Genomic DNA, 14,986 nt, shown 5'->3' with positions numbered 1-14,986 from the left:
TGGAGACAACGACCTCATAAGTAGTAGGTTCAAATACCCTAACATCCTCTCCATAGGCTTAGGGACTGCGCGTCCCCGCTGCTGCTGCTGCTGGCCCCTGTTCCTGGGTGGGCCATGGAAAGACCTCTTATTCTGCTGCTGATTCTGCTGAGGAGGAGGGCAGTGCGGTACCTGGACTGGGCGCTTGCCCTGGCGGTCTCTCTCGATATCCCGCTGATCCTGCTCTGCGGCTAGAGCTCTGGAGACAACGACCTCTTAAGTAGTAGGGTCAAATACCCTAACATCACGGCGCAAGATCGGTCGTAGACCCACCAAGAAATGCATCAACTTGGCTTTAGCATCATTCGCGATCAGGGGCACAAAATGACAACCCCTATCAAACTTACGGATGAACTCCGTAACAGTCAAATCTCCTTGCCTCAGACTCATGAATTCAGTGATCAACCTGGTGCGCACTTCCTCAGTAAAATATTTGGAGTAGAATACCTCCGTGAAACGCGCCCAACTCAGTGTAGCCAAGTTCAGGGCTACTGATGCTCCTTCCCACCATAAGCGGGCATCTCCTTCGAATAAATATGTGGCACATCGAACTCTGTCTGCATCTCCAAGATACATAAACTCGAAGATAACCTCGAGGGACTTGATCCAGCCCTCGACAATCATGGGGTCCGTCGTCCCTGAAACTCCTTAGGACGCATCTTCATGAATCTCTCATAAATAGCATCGGCCCCTGTCGGTCTAGCTGCTACTGCGGCATTGTTCCCCGCAAACTGTGCGAAGAACCGGTTCATCCCAGCTAGCATCTGGGCATTCATGTCAGGTGGAGGGGGTGGAGGTCCGAATCCCCCCTGTCCTTGATCCTCACCGTCTTCATGACGGCGCTCATCATCACCTCTCGGGCGTCCAACCTGGCGTCTAGGAGGCATACTGTTCCATATATAACCCATACGTAACCAACATGAATAATTCCATAATTTATTTAAATGTAAATAAATACTGAACAATTAAAATCTGAACGTAAAAATACTTCATGAGAACATGCAGTTAAAATAATTCCGGCTTTAATTAAAATGCATGAATGTAAAACTTACAGACCGAAGACGTGACTTCGTGAGCTTCTCGAGGTCAGTAGTAGTGCAACCCTTTACAAAAACATAGGCTCTGATACCACCTGTAGAGGCCTCTGGATTCGTGTTTGAAAATTTGCGGAAAAATTTAAAATTTTTCTTTTTAAATAATTAAAATGTCTCATTCATAAGATAAACTTATAAATAAAGTTTAATATTAAAAATAGCAGCGGAAGTAAATAATATTTCAAAACGATAAATAATATTTCAAAACGACAGCTTAAAATAATTCATTGTAATAAAATGATTTTTCGCAAAAATAATAAATAAACTGATAAATGAGGTCCTCGGGTCCCACTACTGCCGACTCGAGCTGGCTCACTGGTCTCCGCCCTCGATCCCGACATCATCAGTACCTACAACAATCAAGTCTAGTGAGTCTAAAGACTCAGCATGCATATATTGTAAATAACAAGTAAATAGATAATAATAAAATCGCATGCGAAGGAAAATATCATGTCATGACTAATTGTAATGCGTGCATCACTGAATTGAAATCGTATCATGAATAATTAATATTACGTGCATAACTGAACTGAAAGTAGTAAGTGAAATGTTTGCCCTGTAGAGCCCTATAATGAAATAGCTAGTAATAATTTTCTGGTGAGATTATGGTCTACACAAGTGGCCCCTGAACTGAACTGAACTGAACCGAACTGACCGGTAACTGACGACCGGGATCGGTAACTGACGATCGGGTGAAATACTAAGCGTCTGATCAGACTAATGCCACAGTATACTGGGTGGTACAAAACTGAACTGACCGGTAACTGACGACCGGGTGAAGTAATAATCCCATGATAGTAAAGTGACCACAAGCAATATCGCATAAATCTCAAAATGAATATTTTGCACGTAATATAATTAAAGAACATCATTAAATATCCTGTAAAAAAGTATACTGATTGGGTTGGATCGCTCCCAGGCTCGCTGCGACCTTATTATGTCATGAAAAATATGCAAATGATTTACTTGACCAACTTCGTAATTGGATCAAAAAACGAGACAATTACGCCCACTGACTTAGTATTTAATCATGACTCCGAGCCAACCCGAACCAACATTTAGTCATGATTAAAATACGTCTAAAATGATGAAATGATGCTCCTAAAATTTCAGTGCTCGAAATTTTGGTGAATGGAGGCCAAAACATGAAACGCTCTTTCGAGAGTCACTTTGGCACATTGCACCGTAAATTTTCGTACGACCTCTAAACTTAACCGAATCACAAACGGCCAAAAATATGACCTTTCTAACTCAATGAGGTACTGTCCAGTCCAAGGTCATAGACTAAAAGCCAACCAAGAACCCGGAATGCACCTCTGAACCACAGCACACTTGCTGTCAAAAATTACAGCAGAGGTGCTTTGGTTTCCTTGCATCGTTTGCGAGGCTAATGGCCATTGGGGCTTGAACCACCAACCAGAACCTCTTACCAACATCCTAAAGAATGGTTTTGAACCATGGCTAAGGGCCCTAGGCCAGCCAAAATTTGAACAACACTCGAACAACTCACACACACTCACCCGAGGACACGCCTTGCACGCGTGGGGTGTCTTGTTGTTCTTGCTGTCATGTGCCATTCCAGTGGCCATTTGATTGACCATGGCATGATCTAGACATCATGAGGTATTGTATGAACCATGGCTAAGGGCTAAAAAGCCAACCAAGATCCATAAAACCCCACAAGACCGAACACACACTCACACATGCAGAAAATGAAGGGGTAGAAGGGGCTTGTCTTGTTTTATTTGAAAACCGATGTAATCCATGGACAAAGCCTTGAAAGGCTGACTTGGTCTCGTCTTAGACATAACAAAGAGATGTTCTAACCATGGCTATAGCCCCTAGGGCAGCCTAGATCAGAAACATCTTCTTTTGACAGCAAACATGAGAAAATCAAACACATGAGGCACTTGAGGGGAGTTGCTGTCATTTCTAAATTTCCAGCGTTTATGGGGCTCGAATATTGGACCAATGTGATCCTAATACATCCTAGTACATGCCTAGGGGCAGCCTTGGGAGCCTGGACGCGAGCCATCCACCTGAAACCACACAAAACCAGCAAACCGTGAAGCACAAGAGGGAGGCCGAAATCTGCATGTTCTTTTCTGAAAATTTTCATGATGTATTTCGGTTTTTTTCCCTCAAATTCGTGTACATATGATCTTTAAAATTATTTATACGACTTGATTGAAGAGCAAGGAATGATAGAAACATGCCTGGAAATTTTTGTTTTGAAGAAAACAAAAGTAAACACGATGCGGCGCGGAGGAGACGGAGTGCTCTTCACTTCCTTGTTTCTACTCGATTTTCGCTCTTATTTTTCTATGGCTACCTGATTTTCTCTCAATATTTGCTCTGAAAGTTTCGTAATAATGGAGAGAAGGAATGGCTAGAAGACTAATGGAAATTTGCAAGATAAAGGGGGAGAATGAATCTTTCTATCTTTCTAATTTGTGAAATAAGGAATGATTGTGATATTATTTGATATCAAGAGATTTTGAGGGATAATTCTAGGGTGCACTTGGTCGATTATGTGTTTAGGAACAAGGGAGAAATTGCTTAAATAAATTATTTTTTTGTGATTTAAAAGTGGGGAGAATATTATCTACCAACAAAGATTATGGAAAGATAATAAGGAGTCAATTGTTAAACTAATCTAAATCTTTTAAAATAAGGGAGGGGCCGATTTTAAGCTTGTAAAATAAGGGATAATATTGCTTAAAGATTAATTAGTTGAGAATAAAATTTAGGGAATTATCTAACAAGAAAAGGTAAGGAGAGATGATAAAGAAATGAGTTGTCAAATATCTTTAAATTAATTAAGGAGGGGGCCGATTTTTATCTCTCAAAATGAGGTAAAAATTTGCTTAATTAAAGATTATTGAGGATTTAAAATTGAAGGAATTATCTAGGCCATGAAACGATTAAGGAAAGATTTTAAAATAGAGAGTTGACAAATTAATTAAATCTCATAAGTGAAGTGGCCGAAAATTTAAGATAATGGGAGGGGAAATATTTCTTAAATATTGTATTTTAAATCTTTAGTGTTTTATCTATCCATTAAATATTTTAGTGACTTAAGAAATTAATTATGGAGTAATATTATCTTGCATACATGGCTAAATATTAGAATTACTTAATTAATTCCTTAAACATTCTTTTACATTAAATTAACTTATTATTTAACTAAAATAAATTCTAAGAATGTTTTCTTAATATTAAATTTTATCTCAATACTCCAACTCCAGTCCGACCTCACCTATTTAACTTAAAAGATAGTATTTAAACTACTGCATAAAATAAATAAATTTAAAGAAAAGAATTTAAATACTCATGCAATAAAATCATTTTAATTTAAATACTAGAATTATGCATGGCTTATACGTAGTCTTATTTACGGGTTCTACATATAAAGCCAGATTGGCAATCAAAGGTTACCATCAACGTGAAGGGCTTGATTACTTTGACACATATTCTCCTGTATCGAGAACAACCTCCATTCGTGTGATACTCGCGATTGCTGCCTTGCGAAATATTGAAGTACACCAAATGGACGTAAAGACAGCTTTTCTAAATGGAGATTTCGAAGAAGAAATTTACATGGAACAACCTGAGGGATTTTGTGCGGCTGGGCAAGAAAATAAGGTTTGTAAACTGGTGAAGTCTCTGTATGGCTTAAAACAAGCACCAAAGCAATGGCAAGAAAAATTTGATAAAGCCATGATAGAAAGTGGATTTAAATTCAGTGAATGCGATAAATGTGTATACATGAATACCACTGAAAATGGATATGTCATTTTATGCCTTTACGTGACATACTTATCATTGTTGGTAATGATAAGATGATCAAATCCACCAAGAAGTTATTGAACTCAATATTTGACATGAAAGATTTGGGCTTAGCCGATGTAATCCTTGAAATTAAAATCCATAGAACACCAGAATGGCTAGTCCTAAGTCAGTCACATTATGTTGACAAAATACTTGATAAATTCAATAATGATGACTCTGCATTGACTAGAAGCCCGATAGATACCAGTCAGCATCTATCAAAGAATCGAGGTGAGAGTATGTCTCAATTAGAATACTCTCGAGTCATTAGAAGTCTGATATACTTAATGAGTTGTACAAGACCAAACATAGCATATGTAGTAAGCAAATTGAGTAGATTCACGAGTAATCTAGGAGTTGAACACTGGAAAGAAATTATCAGATTGTTAAAATACTTAAGGTACACTTGTGATCATGGGCTGCACTATACCAGATATCCTGCTGTTATTGAAGGAAACAGTTATGCAAATTGGATATCTGATATGAAAGACTCAAAATCTACAAGTGGATTTTTATTCACTTTAGGAGGTGCAACAATTACGTGGAAATCTTCTAAACAAACTGTAATAGTCAGATCCACGATGGAATCTGAGTTTATAGCTCTTGACAAGTGTGCTGAAGAGGCTCAATGACTGCATCACTTCTTAGAAGATGTTCCAAGATGGGAAAAACCAGTGCTGGCTATATGTATACATTGTGATAGCCAATCTGTGATTGGAAGGGCACAAAATAATATGTATAATGGTAAGTCTAGGCATATACGTCGAAGAAATAATACTATTAGACAACTACTCTCAACTAGAATTATCTCTGTTGACTATGTAAAGTCATCTGGATAATATAACGGATCCGCTGACTAAGGGGTTAAACAGAGAGTTAGTTGCGAAATCGTCAAAGGGAATGGGGCTCAAGCCTATAAAATAAATTGATGCGAAGGAAAACCCAACCTATGTTGACTGGAGATCCCAAGAACTAGGTTCAACGGGACAACCTAATCGTACTAATTTGGAGAATCACTGTGGAGGTTATCCCTAGTCCATTCCTATTATAAAACAGTGAATGTTGAGGATAAGCTTACGGCTTTTAATGATTCTGATGAGAAGTAATATAGAATCACCTATGTGAGAGAGAAGTGGGGCCGCTTCGAAGGAATTGCAGGGCTTAATTCTAGACCCTCTCGCAGAACCAGACGTGTGTTCATGGCCAAAACGAACACGATCATGAGAACTGAATAGTATCAGGGAGAGTTTTGTGTGAAGTATATCTTAATTTACATAAACGGCAGAACAGTTCAAGGACAACATGTCTACTGGTAAGCTAGTAAAGCAAATATATTTCATAAGGGAAGGTTCAAAAGGTAACACCTACCTATCCTATGCAGGATTCAACTGTAGAAATTTGTCACCAAGATTTGTATATATTTTCATTCATGAGGGGGATTGTTGGAAATTTAAAGATAGAATAAAAATTATGTCTCATGAATGTGGGAGTGTCTTTTGGCTCTCCACATTCTTGAGTTAATTGAAGAGTTTTGGCTCTTCATATTCTTGAGTTAATGGGAAGATTAATGGAGTTAATTATTAATCTTGCATGACTCTTGATGTGCATTTTGGGGCTTATAAATAGTGGGGTTCATTTCCTCATTTCAAGTGCATGAAAATCTTTTCTCTTTCAAGTATTCTCTTGCATTTCATATTATTAGCTTTTCATTTGGCCTCCGTTAAATCTCGGTGATAAAGTAAAGGTACGTTTTCAGTTCGCCGTAGTAGTGTCTCGTGCTAAGTCACTGCTGGTTGTTTCGTTGTATCCTGGGAAACAGACGTCCAAGACGATCTTGGAATCACATACAAGAGGGGTCGAATCTGTTTTAAGGACACTGTACTTCGTACATGCCTCGGTTTGGTTTACTTCATTTATAACGTTTCTCTACTGTTTTCTCTTCACTATATTGCTCGCTGGTTTTATTGATAAAAACCTTTCTGTACTGTACATATATTGTGCAACAATTTTTTACTCTCTTACTTTAAAATCAAACATTGTGAGACAATTTTTTGCACTCAACAATTTGGAAAGATTCAATATATAGTTTTTATTTAAATAACAAGTTAGAAATATTCAGATTTATTTCATTCAACATGTTTAAAGGAGAACCATCACATAAAAGGGATTATTAAATTTTGAAATATTGTTGCTTGAATTATGTATTTTTTTTGCCAAATGAGACAGGTTCAATAAAAAAAACAAATCCGGGTATTGTTTTATGAAATCGAAGTACAGTAATATCTAATTTAGGAAACAATTAGAGTAAAATGAGGATTTGAATAGATAGACAATTTAGGAAAGTGTATTCGTTGCAAAGATTGGCTGAGAAGACTTGTACAAACCCACTTAACCACTGCCTAACTGAACTCCTAGTCTAGACTGAAGGCAGCACCTTCCAGCCAACACTTCTTTTACGTCTCTGTGAGAAAGACTACATACACAAGTTTAACGTCTTTGTGCAAGACTGTATGTGAGTGGTGGTGAGAGTGTTTGTGTGTGTGAGAACTGAACAAAGATGTTCTCAAACACTGTGAACAAAGATGTTCTCACACACTGAGGGAAATAAGCTTCTAATCTAAGCTGATATGACTGTGAAGAGTTCCCTCTGGGTTGATTGCTTCTGAAAGCTGATGTGCAATGTGTGTGCCCTTTCTTTTATCTCGTATTTGCGTTTAAGATTCTTATATCTGTATATTGAGTCTTCACTGATCTTCTCTGTATATAGGCGAGAAAACTGATCGTACAGTGAGACTCAATTATTGTATCCGTTGCATCTTGAATTCGTTTCTTGGACTTTGTATCTGGACTTTCCGACTGCTCTTCTGAAACGTTTTGTCTTTAATGCTATGATGCAATGTAGAGCCCAAAATCAGTACACGTAAATTCCAATCATTTATTTAATTTTAAAATGATTTTTAGTGATGCATGTTTTATGAAAACTCATTATTTTAAATTATTCATGTTAATTGATGCACGTTAAAATATTTTCTTGAGTTTCATGTTTCAGGCGATTATTCGAGGCGGCATCGACGAAAAGATACCGATGATGATTTGTGGCGATTTTAAGAATTTGGTAATTCATTTTAATTTAAGATTGGAGTATTTTAAATAATTTATAAGTCTTAGCATTTTAAAAACCTAAATTATTTATTTAGTATTTTATGATCTTTAAACTTTTAAAGTTATGACACTTGTGCAGGTTATTTTGAATTTAGAGATTTTATTATAATTAGTACATGGTTAGTACTTTTAATTAATTGTTAATTATTAATTAAGCAATATTTTTCCCTTAATTACTTTCAAACTCACGCACACACACCACTAACACACACACACACACACATTCACGTTTACACACACACAATTTCATCCCACCTTCACTTTCTTTTTATCTAAAAAACCTATGGTTCTTCTACCTTATAACAGCCGTCCCTCCCCTTCAATCTTCCAGCTCATTTTTGTGAGTTTTCTTCAAAGAAAATAGTGCCACATTCGTCCCGGATCAAGCCTCACACAGTTTTCGCTTTGGTATCATCGTATCGTGAGTTTAAACGTCAATAAGCATGTATATTCTTTCGTTTATGCATCGATCTCGTCATATTATACGTTGTGTTGTTTATTGTGCGTAAAAATCCAAGTATGATGTGCAAGTTTGAGCGGAAAATTTATTGGATCAGTTTTGAAACAATTTTTAGATCTGGAATTTCGTTTTTCACTGTATTTTGAATTACTATGATTTGTTGGTCGAGATTTTGAGAAAACCTCAACACATGAAATGTATAACTTTTTGTTACCTTCGATTTCATATAAAATTCGAAATATTTGTATAAAAATTGAGTGAGTTATTACCGTTTTTGTGGGACTGCTCAAACTGTGTTTTCTGAAAATATATGCTATTGACATGTTCTTGAAGTTTTATAATTCCAGGCTTCGTTTGGGATCGACGGGTGATCGCTGCTGCGTATAGGTATATTGTTAATGATGTTGGGATGGTTATTCACGTTTCGTTTCGTGTCGTTAGGCACTTGGGAGAATGAGTAGTCGTAAAAATCGTTTGGGTTGTCAAAATTTGTGTTCACGGGTTTATTGTGTTACTTGTGATGCGTGGTTGTTTTGGGGAAATTGTGTAGGCTTGAGTCAGGTAATAGTTCTCGAGGTGTCGGTTCATAGTCCGTATAATCGAGTTTAGAATGTTAAGCAACACATGTTTTGAATTTTCGTGGGCTTGCAATTACCGCAGGTACACGGACACAGGGACGGACCCTTACACGGGGTCCGTGCCTTTATTTCTTTCATAGTATCAGTTTTGCAAGCCTACACGGACCCTGGAACGGGGTCCGTGCCCTTCATTATTTTTGAGTATGCCCTTACAATATGTACACGGAACCTTACACGGACCCAGGCACGGGGTCCTTGTACTGTGTTTTTGGGAATATCTTCGGGTTCACTTCTAGGTTTGATTTGGGGTTCTATGTAATGGTTTAGTATGATGATTAAACGAGGTCAAGTCTCGAGTGATCTAGAATGTCATAAGCTAATTATTTACTTATGTGGTAAGCTAGAGTGCCTACGTCTAAGTTATGCAAGTTAAACATTCGAACTCATGTTGGTATGTCGCAGCAATGGCCCCAAGCGAGATCCAACAAACCCCTCAACGCCAAGTAAGTATGTTGACGTGCAAAAAAAAATATTTTAAGTTTTTGAGGTATGCTAAATGTCTTGTGACCAAATTATGTATGGGATTGGAAAGCGGTAAAGCACAACCAGGGACCAATCCACCCCGTTAAAGCATGAACGGGGATCTCATGTATGTGGCAGTGGATCCACCCTGTCAGCCTAGTACTGTGATTTAGTCTGATCAGGCGTATTTATGTATGTGTCACTTGTTTTGAAACATACCTCTACGCAAAATGATGAAGTTTATGTATGTACAAGTATGCAAGCATGTTTAAGAAAATTTTTACGTTGATGGCACGTCTATGTATGTATGTATGTTCAAGTTTTGTTGCATGTTCAATTTTCATATGTATGTCCTATTTTAAATACGCATGTGGTTTTATTACGTAGTACTTATTATCTCCAATTTATACGTGTTGAGTCTTTAGACTCACTAGACTTAATCGATGCAGGTGAGGATGATTTTGAGGAGACTAGGGGTGGGGACCAAGGAGCAGGCTTGGACTGAGCAAGAGGCTAGACCCGAGGACCGCCCAGTTTAAGAGTTTATGAAATGTTCAAATTACTCTTATTTATGTTACTGATTTTGAGATTTTAAACAAATACTTTTGGCAAACTTTATTTTGAGATCTCTGGTTGCAACTCTGTTGAGATGAACAGTTTGTTTTATCGAATTTTGAAGGTTCACGATTTATTTTAAGAAAATTTTAAATTCTTACGCAAATTTTAAATAGTTTAAAAGTACGGTACATCACAGTTGGTATCAGAGCCAGGTTTTCTTGTAAAGTGTTATGCCTACTGCCAGTTGCAAGAAGCTCAGAAAGTCACACCTCAAGTCTTTAAGTTTTAAAGTTTTTAAATTATGTTATGTAGTAAGCATTAAGTTCTGATTTCAACATATACATGTTTTATGGTTCAAATTATGTGCATCTTATGTTATTGATATTATGCTCATGCATGATGGATTTACGTGTTGGGTAAAATTTCGGAACATTATGCCTCCTAGACGTATGGTTAACCGTGAAGCAAGGTAGAGGACAGAGAGGCTCGAGATGAAGAGAGGGTCACTCTCCCTCGTCCACCTCCAGATATGCAGGTGCAGATGCTTGCAGGTATGACGCAGTTCTTTGCGCAGTTTGTGGGGAACCAGGCTGCAGCTGCTGCAGGGGCGAGGCCCCGACCTGAGGCTGTGTATGAAAGATTTCGGAGGATGGATCCGAAAGAGTTTTCGAGAACTACCGACCCGATGGTGGCTGAGGGATGGATTAAATCCATCGAGGGGATTTTTGATTTTATGGAGCTGCGGGATGCAGATCGGGTTAGATGTGCCACTTTTCTTATGTCAGGAGACGCTAGGCGTTGGTGGGAAAGTGCGTCAGTAGCAGTTAATTTGCTGACCTTGACTTGGAATGGGTTCAAATAAGTGTTCTACTCCAAGTACTTTACTGAAGAAGTACGATCCAGACTGACCAGGGAGTTCATGGCGCTGCGACAGGGGGACAGCAGCGTAGCAGAGTTCGCAAGGAAGTTTGAGATGGGGTGTTATTTTGTAATCCTGATAGCTACTGATGCCCGGGAAAAGCTGAGGCACTTCATGGATGGATTGCGGCCGATCTTGCGCAGTGATGTCCGAGTTGCTGGTCGTACTACTTACACAGTTGCCATGTCAAGAGCTTTGGCGGCAGAATAGGATCAGAGGGATATTGAGAATGATAGGCAGGGCAAGAGGCCCTATCAGGCACCACAGCAGCTACAGCAGCATCAACAGCGACCTCCGTTCAAGAAGCCTTTCCAGGGACATCCAGGGAAGAAGCCATATCAGGGACCGCCAAAGGGCAAGGGTCCAATTCAGCAGCAGAGGGCGCCCCAGAATCCCGGTGATTTCCCAGTGTGTCCTAAGTGCAACCGCCAGCATCCGGGACAGTGTCTATATGGATCGGGCAAGTGCTTTAAATGTGGAGCTAGAGATCACATGTTAAAGGACTGCCCACAGTGGAGGCAGCCGACTCAGGGCAGAGTGTTCGCCATGCATGCATAGGAGGCGAACCCAGACACGACATTATTGACCGGTAAGCTTATTTAATCCAGTACAGTATTAAAAGTTTCACCTTGCATGTTTTTATGTGATTTGGGATTATTAGGAGGCTAGTTTGCATTTTGGTGTCTTTTGTTGCATAAGGTTAATGTTAGAATCTTTGGGACATAAGTTAGTTTGTTGTGCTAAAGCCTCTCAGGGAACATTTTCATCAAGAGATTAGTCACAAAGGCCCTGATAGATTCAGGAGCCACCCACTCGTTTATTTCGAAGACATTCGCTAGTCACCTGGACGTCAAGTCTATTAGACTCGACATGAACTATTCAGTGACAGTCCCATCAGTGGAAGAACTGTTAGCTACTAGCGTGGTCAGAGATATTGATTTAGAACTACAGGGCCACCTGGTATATGCCGATCTGATAGTGTTGTCGATGCCAGAGTTTGATATTATTTTTGGTATGGACTGGCTGACAAAGAACAGAGTCCTAATTGATTTTCAGAAAAGGTCAGTGTTGGTCAGAACATTGGGCATGGAGCAATTTCTGTTTGAGCCAGACAGATGGAGAAGTTTCCCTCGCATGGTCTCTTGTATACAGGTGCGGTGACTTATGCACAAGGGTTGTCAGGATTTCTTGGCCAGTATTATTTCTGCACCTAACATACCCTCTCCGTCTATATCTGAGGTACCAGTCGTCCGAGATTTTCCAGACATTTTTCCAGATGACGTCACAATTCTTCCACAAGAGAGAGAGGTGGAGTTTGCAATCGATCTTATTCCAGGCACTGTGCCAATCTCTAAGGTACCGTACCGATTAGCTCCAGCTGAGATGTTAGAGCTCAAACAGCAGATTCAAGAGCTTCTGAACAAAGAATTCATCCGCCCTAGTTTCTCACCGTGGGGCGCACCAGTGCTCTTTGTAAAGAAGAAGGATAGGAGCATGAGGCTGTGCATCGATTACCGAGAGTTGAACAAGGTAACAGTCAAGAATAAATACCCACTACATAGGATCGAGGACTTTTTTGATCAGTTGCAGGGAGCTACAGTGTTCTGTAAGATACATCTTCGATCAGGGTATCACCAGCTGAAGGTAAATGATGCAGATGTTCACAATACGGCCTTCAGAACTAGGTATGGGCATTACGAGTTCTTAGTGATGCCGTTTGGATTGACGAATGCTCCAGCAATATTCATGGATCTCATGAACCGAGTATTTCAGCCGTATCTTGATCAGTTCGTCATAGTATTCATTGACGATATTTTTATTTACTCGAAAAGCCATGAGGAGCACAACCAGCATTTAAAAACGGTTTTACAGATCTTGCAAAGTCGCAAGTTATCTGCAAAATTCAGTAAGTGTGAATTCTGGTTGGAGAAGGTAGCGTTTTTGGAACATATAGTGTCTACCAGTGGGATTGAGGTGGATCCAGCAAATGTGGCAGCCGTTAAGGAATGGGTTGAGTCGAAGAATGCATAAGAGATCCGCAGTTTTTTGGGTCTACCCGGTTACTACCGTAAGTTTATTCAGGGGTTTTCGTCTATAGCAGTGCCGCTCACTTCACTGACCAAGAAAAATGCTAAGTTCGTGTGGAGTGAGGAGTGTCAGAAGAGCTTTGATACATTGAAGCAAGCACTCATTTCAGCGCCAGTATTAGCCATGCCATCAGGGCAAGGTAATTTTGTGTTATATACCGATGCATCTAATCTCAGATTAGGCGCAGTGTTGATACAGCAGGGTCGGGATATAGCTTATGCTTCCAGGCAGTTGAAGGTGCACGAGATGAATTACCCGACTCGCGATTTAGAACTAGCCGTCGTTGTCTTTGCGTTGAAGATATGGAGACATTACTTGTATGGCAAGAAATGTCAGATTTTCACCGACCTTAAGAGTCTCAAGTTTTTCTTCACGCAGAAAGAATTAAATATGAGATAGAGACGGTGGTTAGAGCTAGTGAAAGACTATGATTGTGAAATTAGCTACCCTCTAGGGAAAGCTAACGTTGTGGCAGATGCCTTGAGCCGAAAAATGGCAGGCATAGCGCAGTTAGCAGTGCAAAGATCTCTTCAGTCAGAGATTCAGATGTTTGGGTCAGAGGTTTATCATAAGGGCAGAGTTCCTAAGCTGTATAATCTGACAGTCAAGTCTGATTCACTAGACCGAATCCGTAGAGGTCAGCCTTCAGATGAGCAATTGCAGAAATGGAGACTGAAGGATGAAGCCAAGGGCAGTGTACTCTACACAGTGTCCAATGGTATTGTGAAGTACTAAGGTAGAATGTGGGTGCCTAGTATTGATTCGATCAGAGAGGATATTCTGACAGAGGCACATACATCTCCATATTCAATCCACCCAGGAAGTACTAAAATGTACAAGGATTTGCAGATTCTGTATTGGTGGTGTAATATCCAAGCCTGGTGAATGGTACGGTTTAAGATTTTGTTTGCTTATGGACTATTTGGTTAAGTTTATGTATCGTTTTGATGTTAAGAGTTGTGATATATGGTTTATAGTATTGTTGTTTATAGTTGTTGTGTATTTGTTGTAGCATCGTTGCGATTTAATTCATGGTAATTCTATGTTGAGCCAATTGTTATGAGGCCAATTGGAGTGGTTAGATAAGACATATAGGTGTAACTTTCTTATTTTGAGTTTTGTTCAAATCATTGTGGAAGGTAAGCCAAAAGTGCCCCGAAGTGTGTCGTGTGTTTCGACGTTCCTCTAGTGACATATGTTGGGAGATTTAGCATAACTTTTTACTCAGACCTTAAAATGATCTGATATTTGGAGAGGTTCAAGAAAAGAGATATAGCTACAACTTTGTAGTTTACCATTTTTCCAAATTATGAAGGGAAGAGGCGTTTCGGAGGCGATCTTTGGAGAAGCTGTGCGCAGAGTAACCAGAGTGCACCCGCACTCTATTGTTCAGTGCACCCGCGGTGACCAGAGTGCACCCGCACTCCAAAATGTAGCGCACCAGCGGTCTACTGTTTCAGATTTTTGGATGAGGTGCCGAAGGCATAGCGCACCCGCGGTGCAAGGGATAGCGCACCCGCGGTCCGTGAACAGTAAAGTCGTGTTTTTGGATTTAAGTGCTTAAATACATGAGTTGGTTCACTCTTCCCTCATTTCTCTCCTCATTCTCGATTTCTTCAGCTCAAGGGAAGCCAGGGTTCCATTTTCTTTCTTTTATTTCTTAGATTCAAGCTTCTTGTTGGATTATTGAAGAGAGAACAAGGTTATTTTGAGTTCAAGGAGCTAAGGTAAGCTT

The sequence above is a fragment of the Primulina huaijiensis genome, chromosome 7, assembly GCF_012295235.1.
Source record: "Primulina huaijiensis isolate GDHJ02 chromosome 7, ASM1229523v2, whole genome shotgun sequence".
Classification (NCBI taxonomy): Eukaryota; Viridiplantae; Streptophyta; class Magnoliopsida; order Lamiales; family Gesneriaceae; genus Primulina; species Primulina huaijiensis.
Note: the sequence above shows the minus strand (reverse complement) of the source record.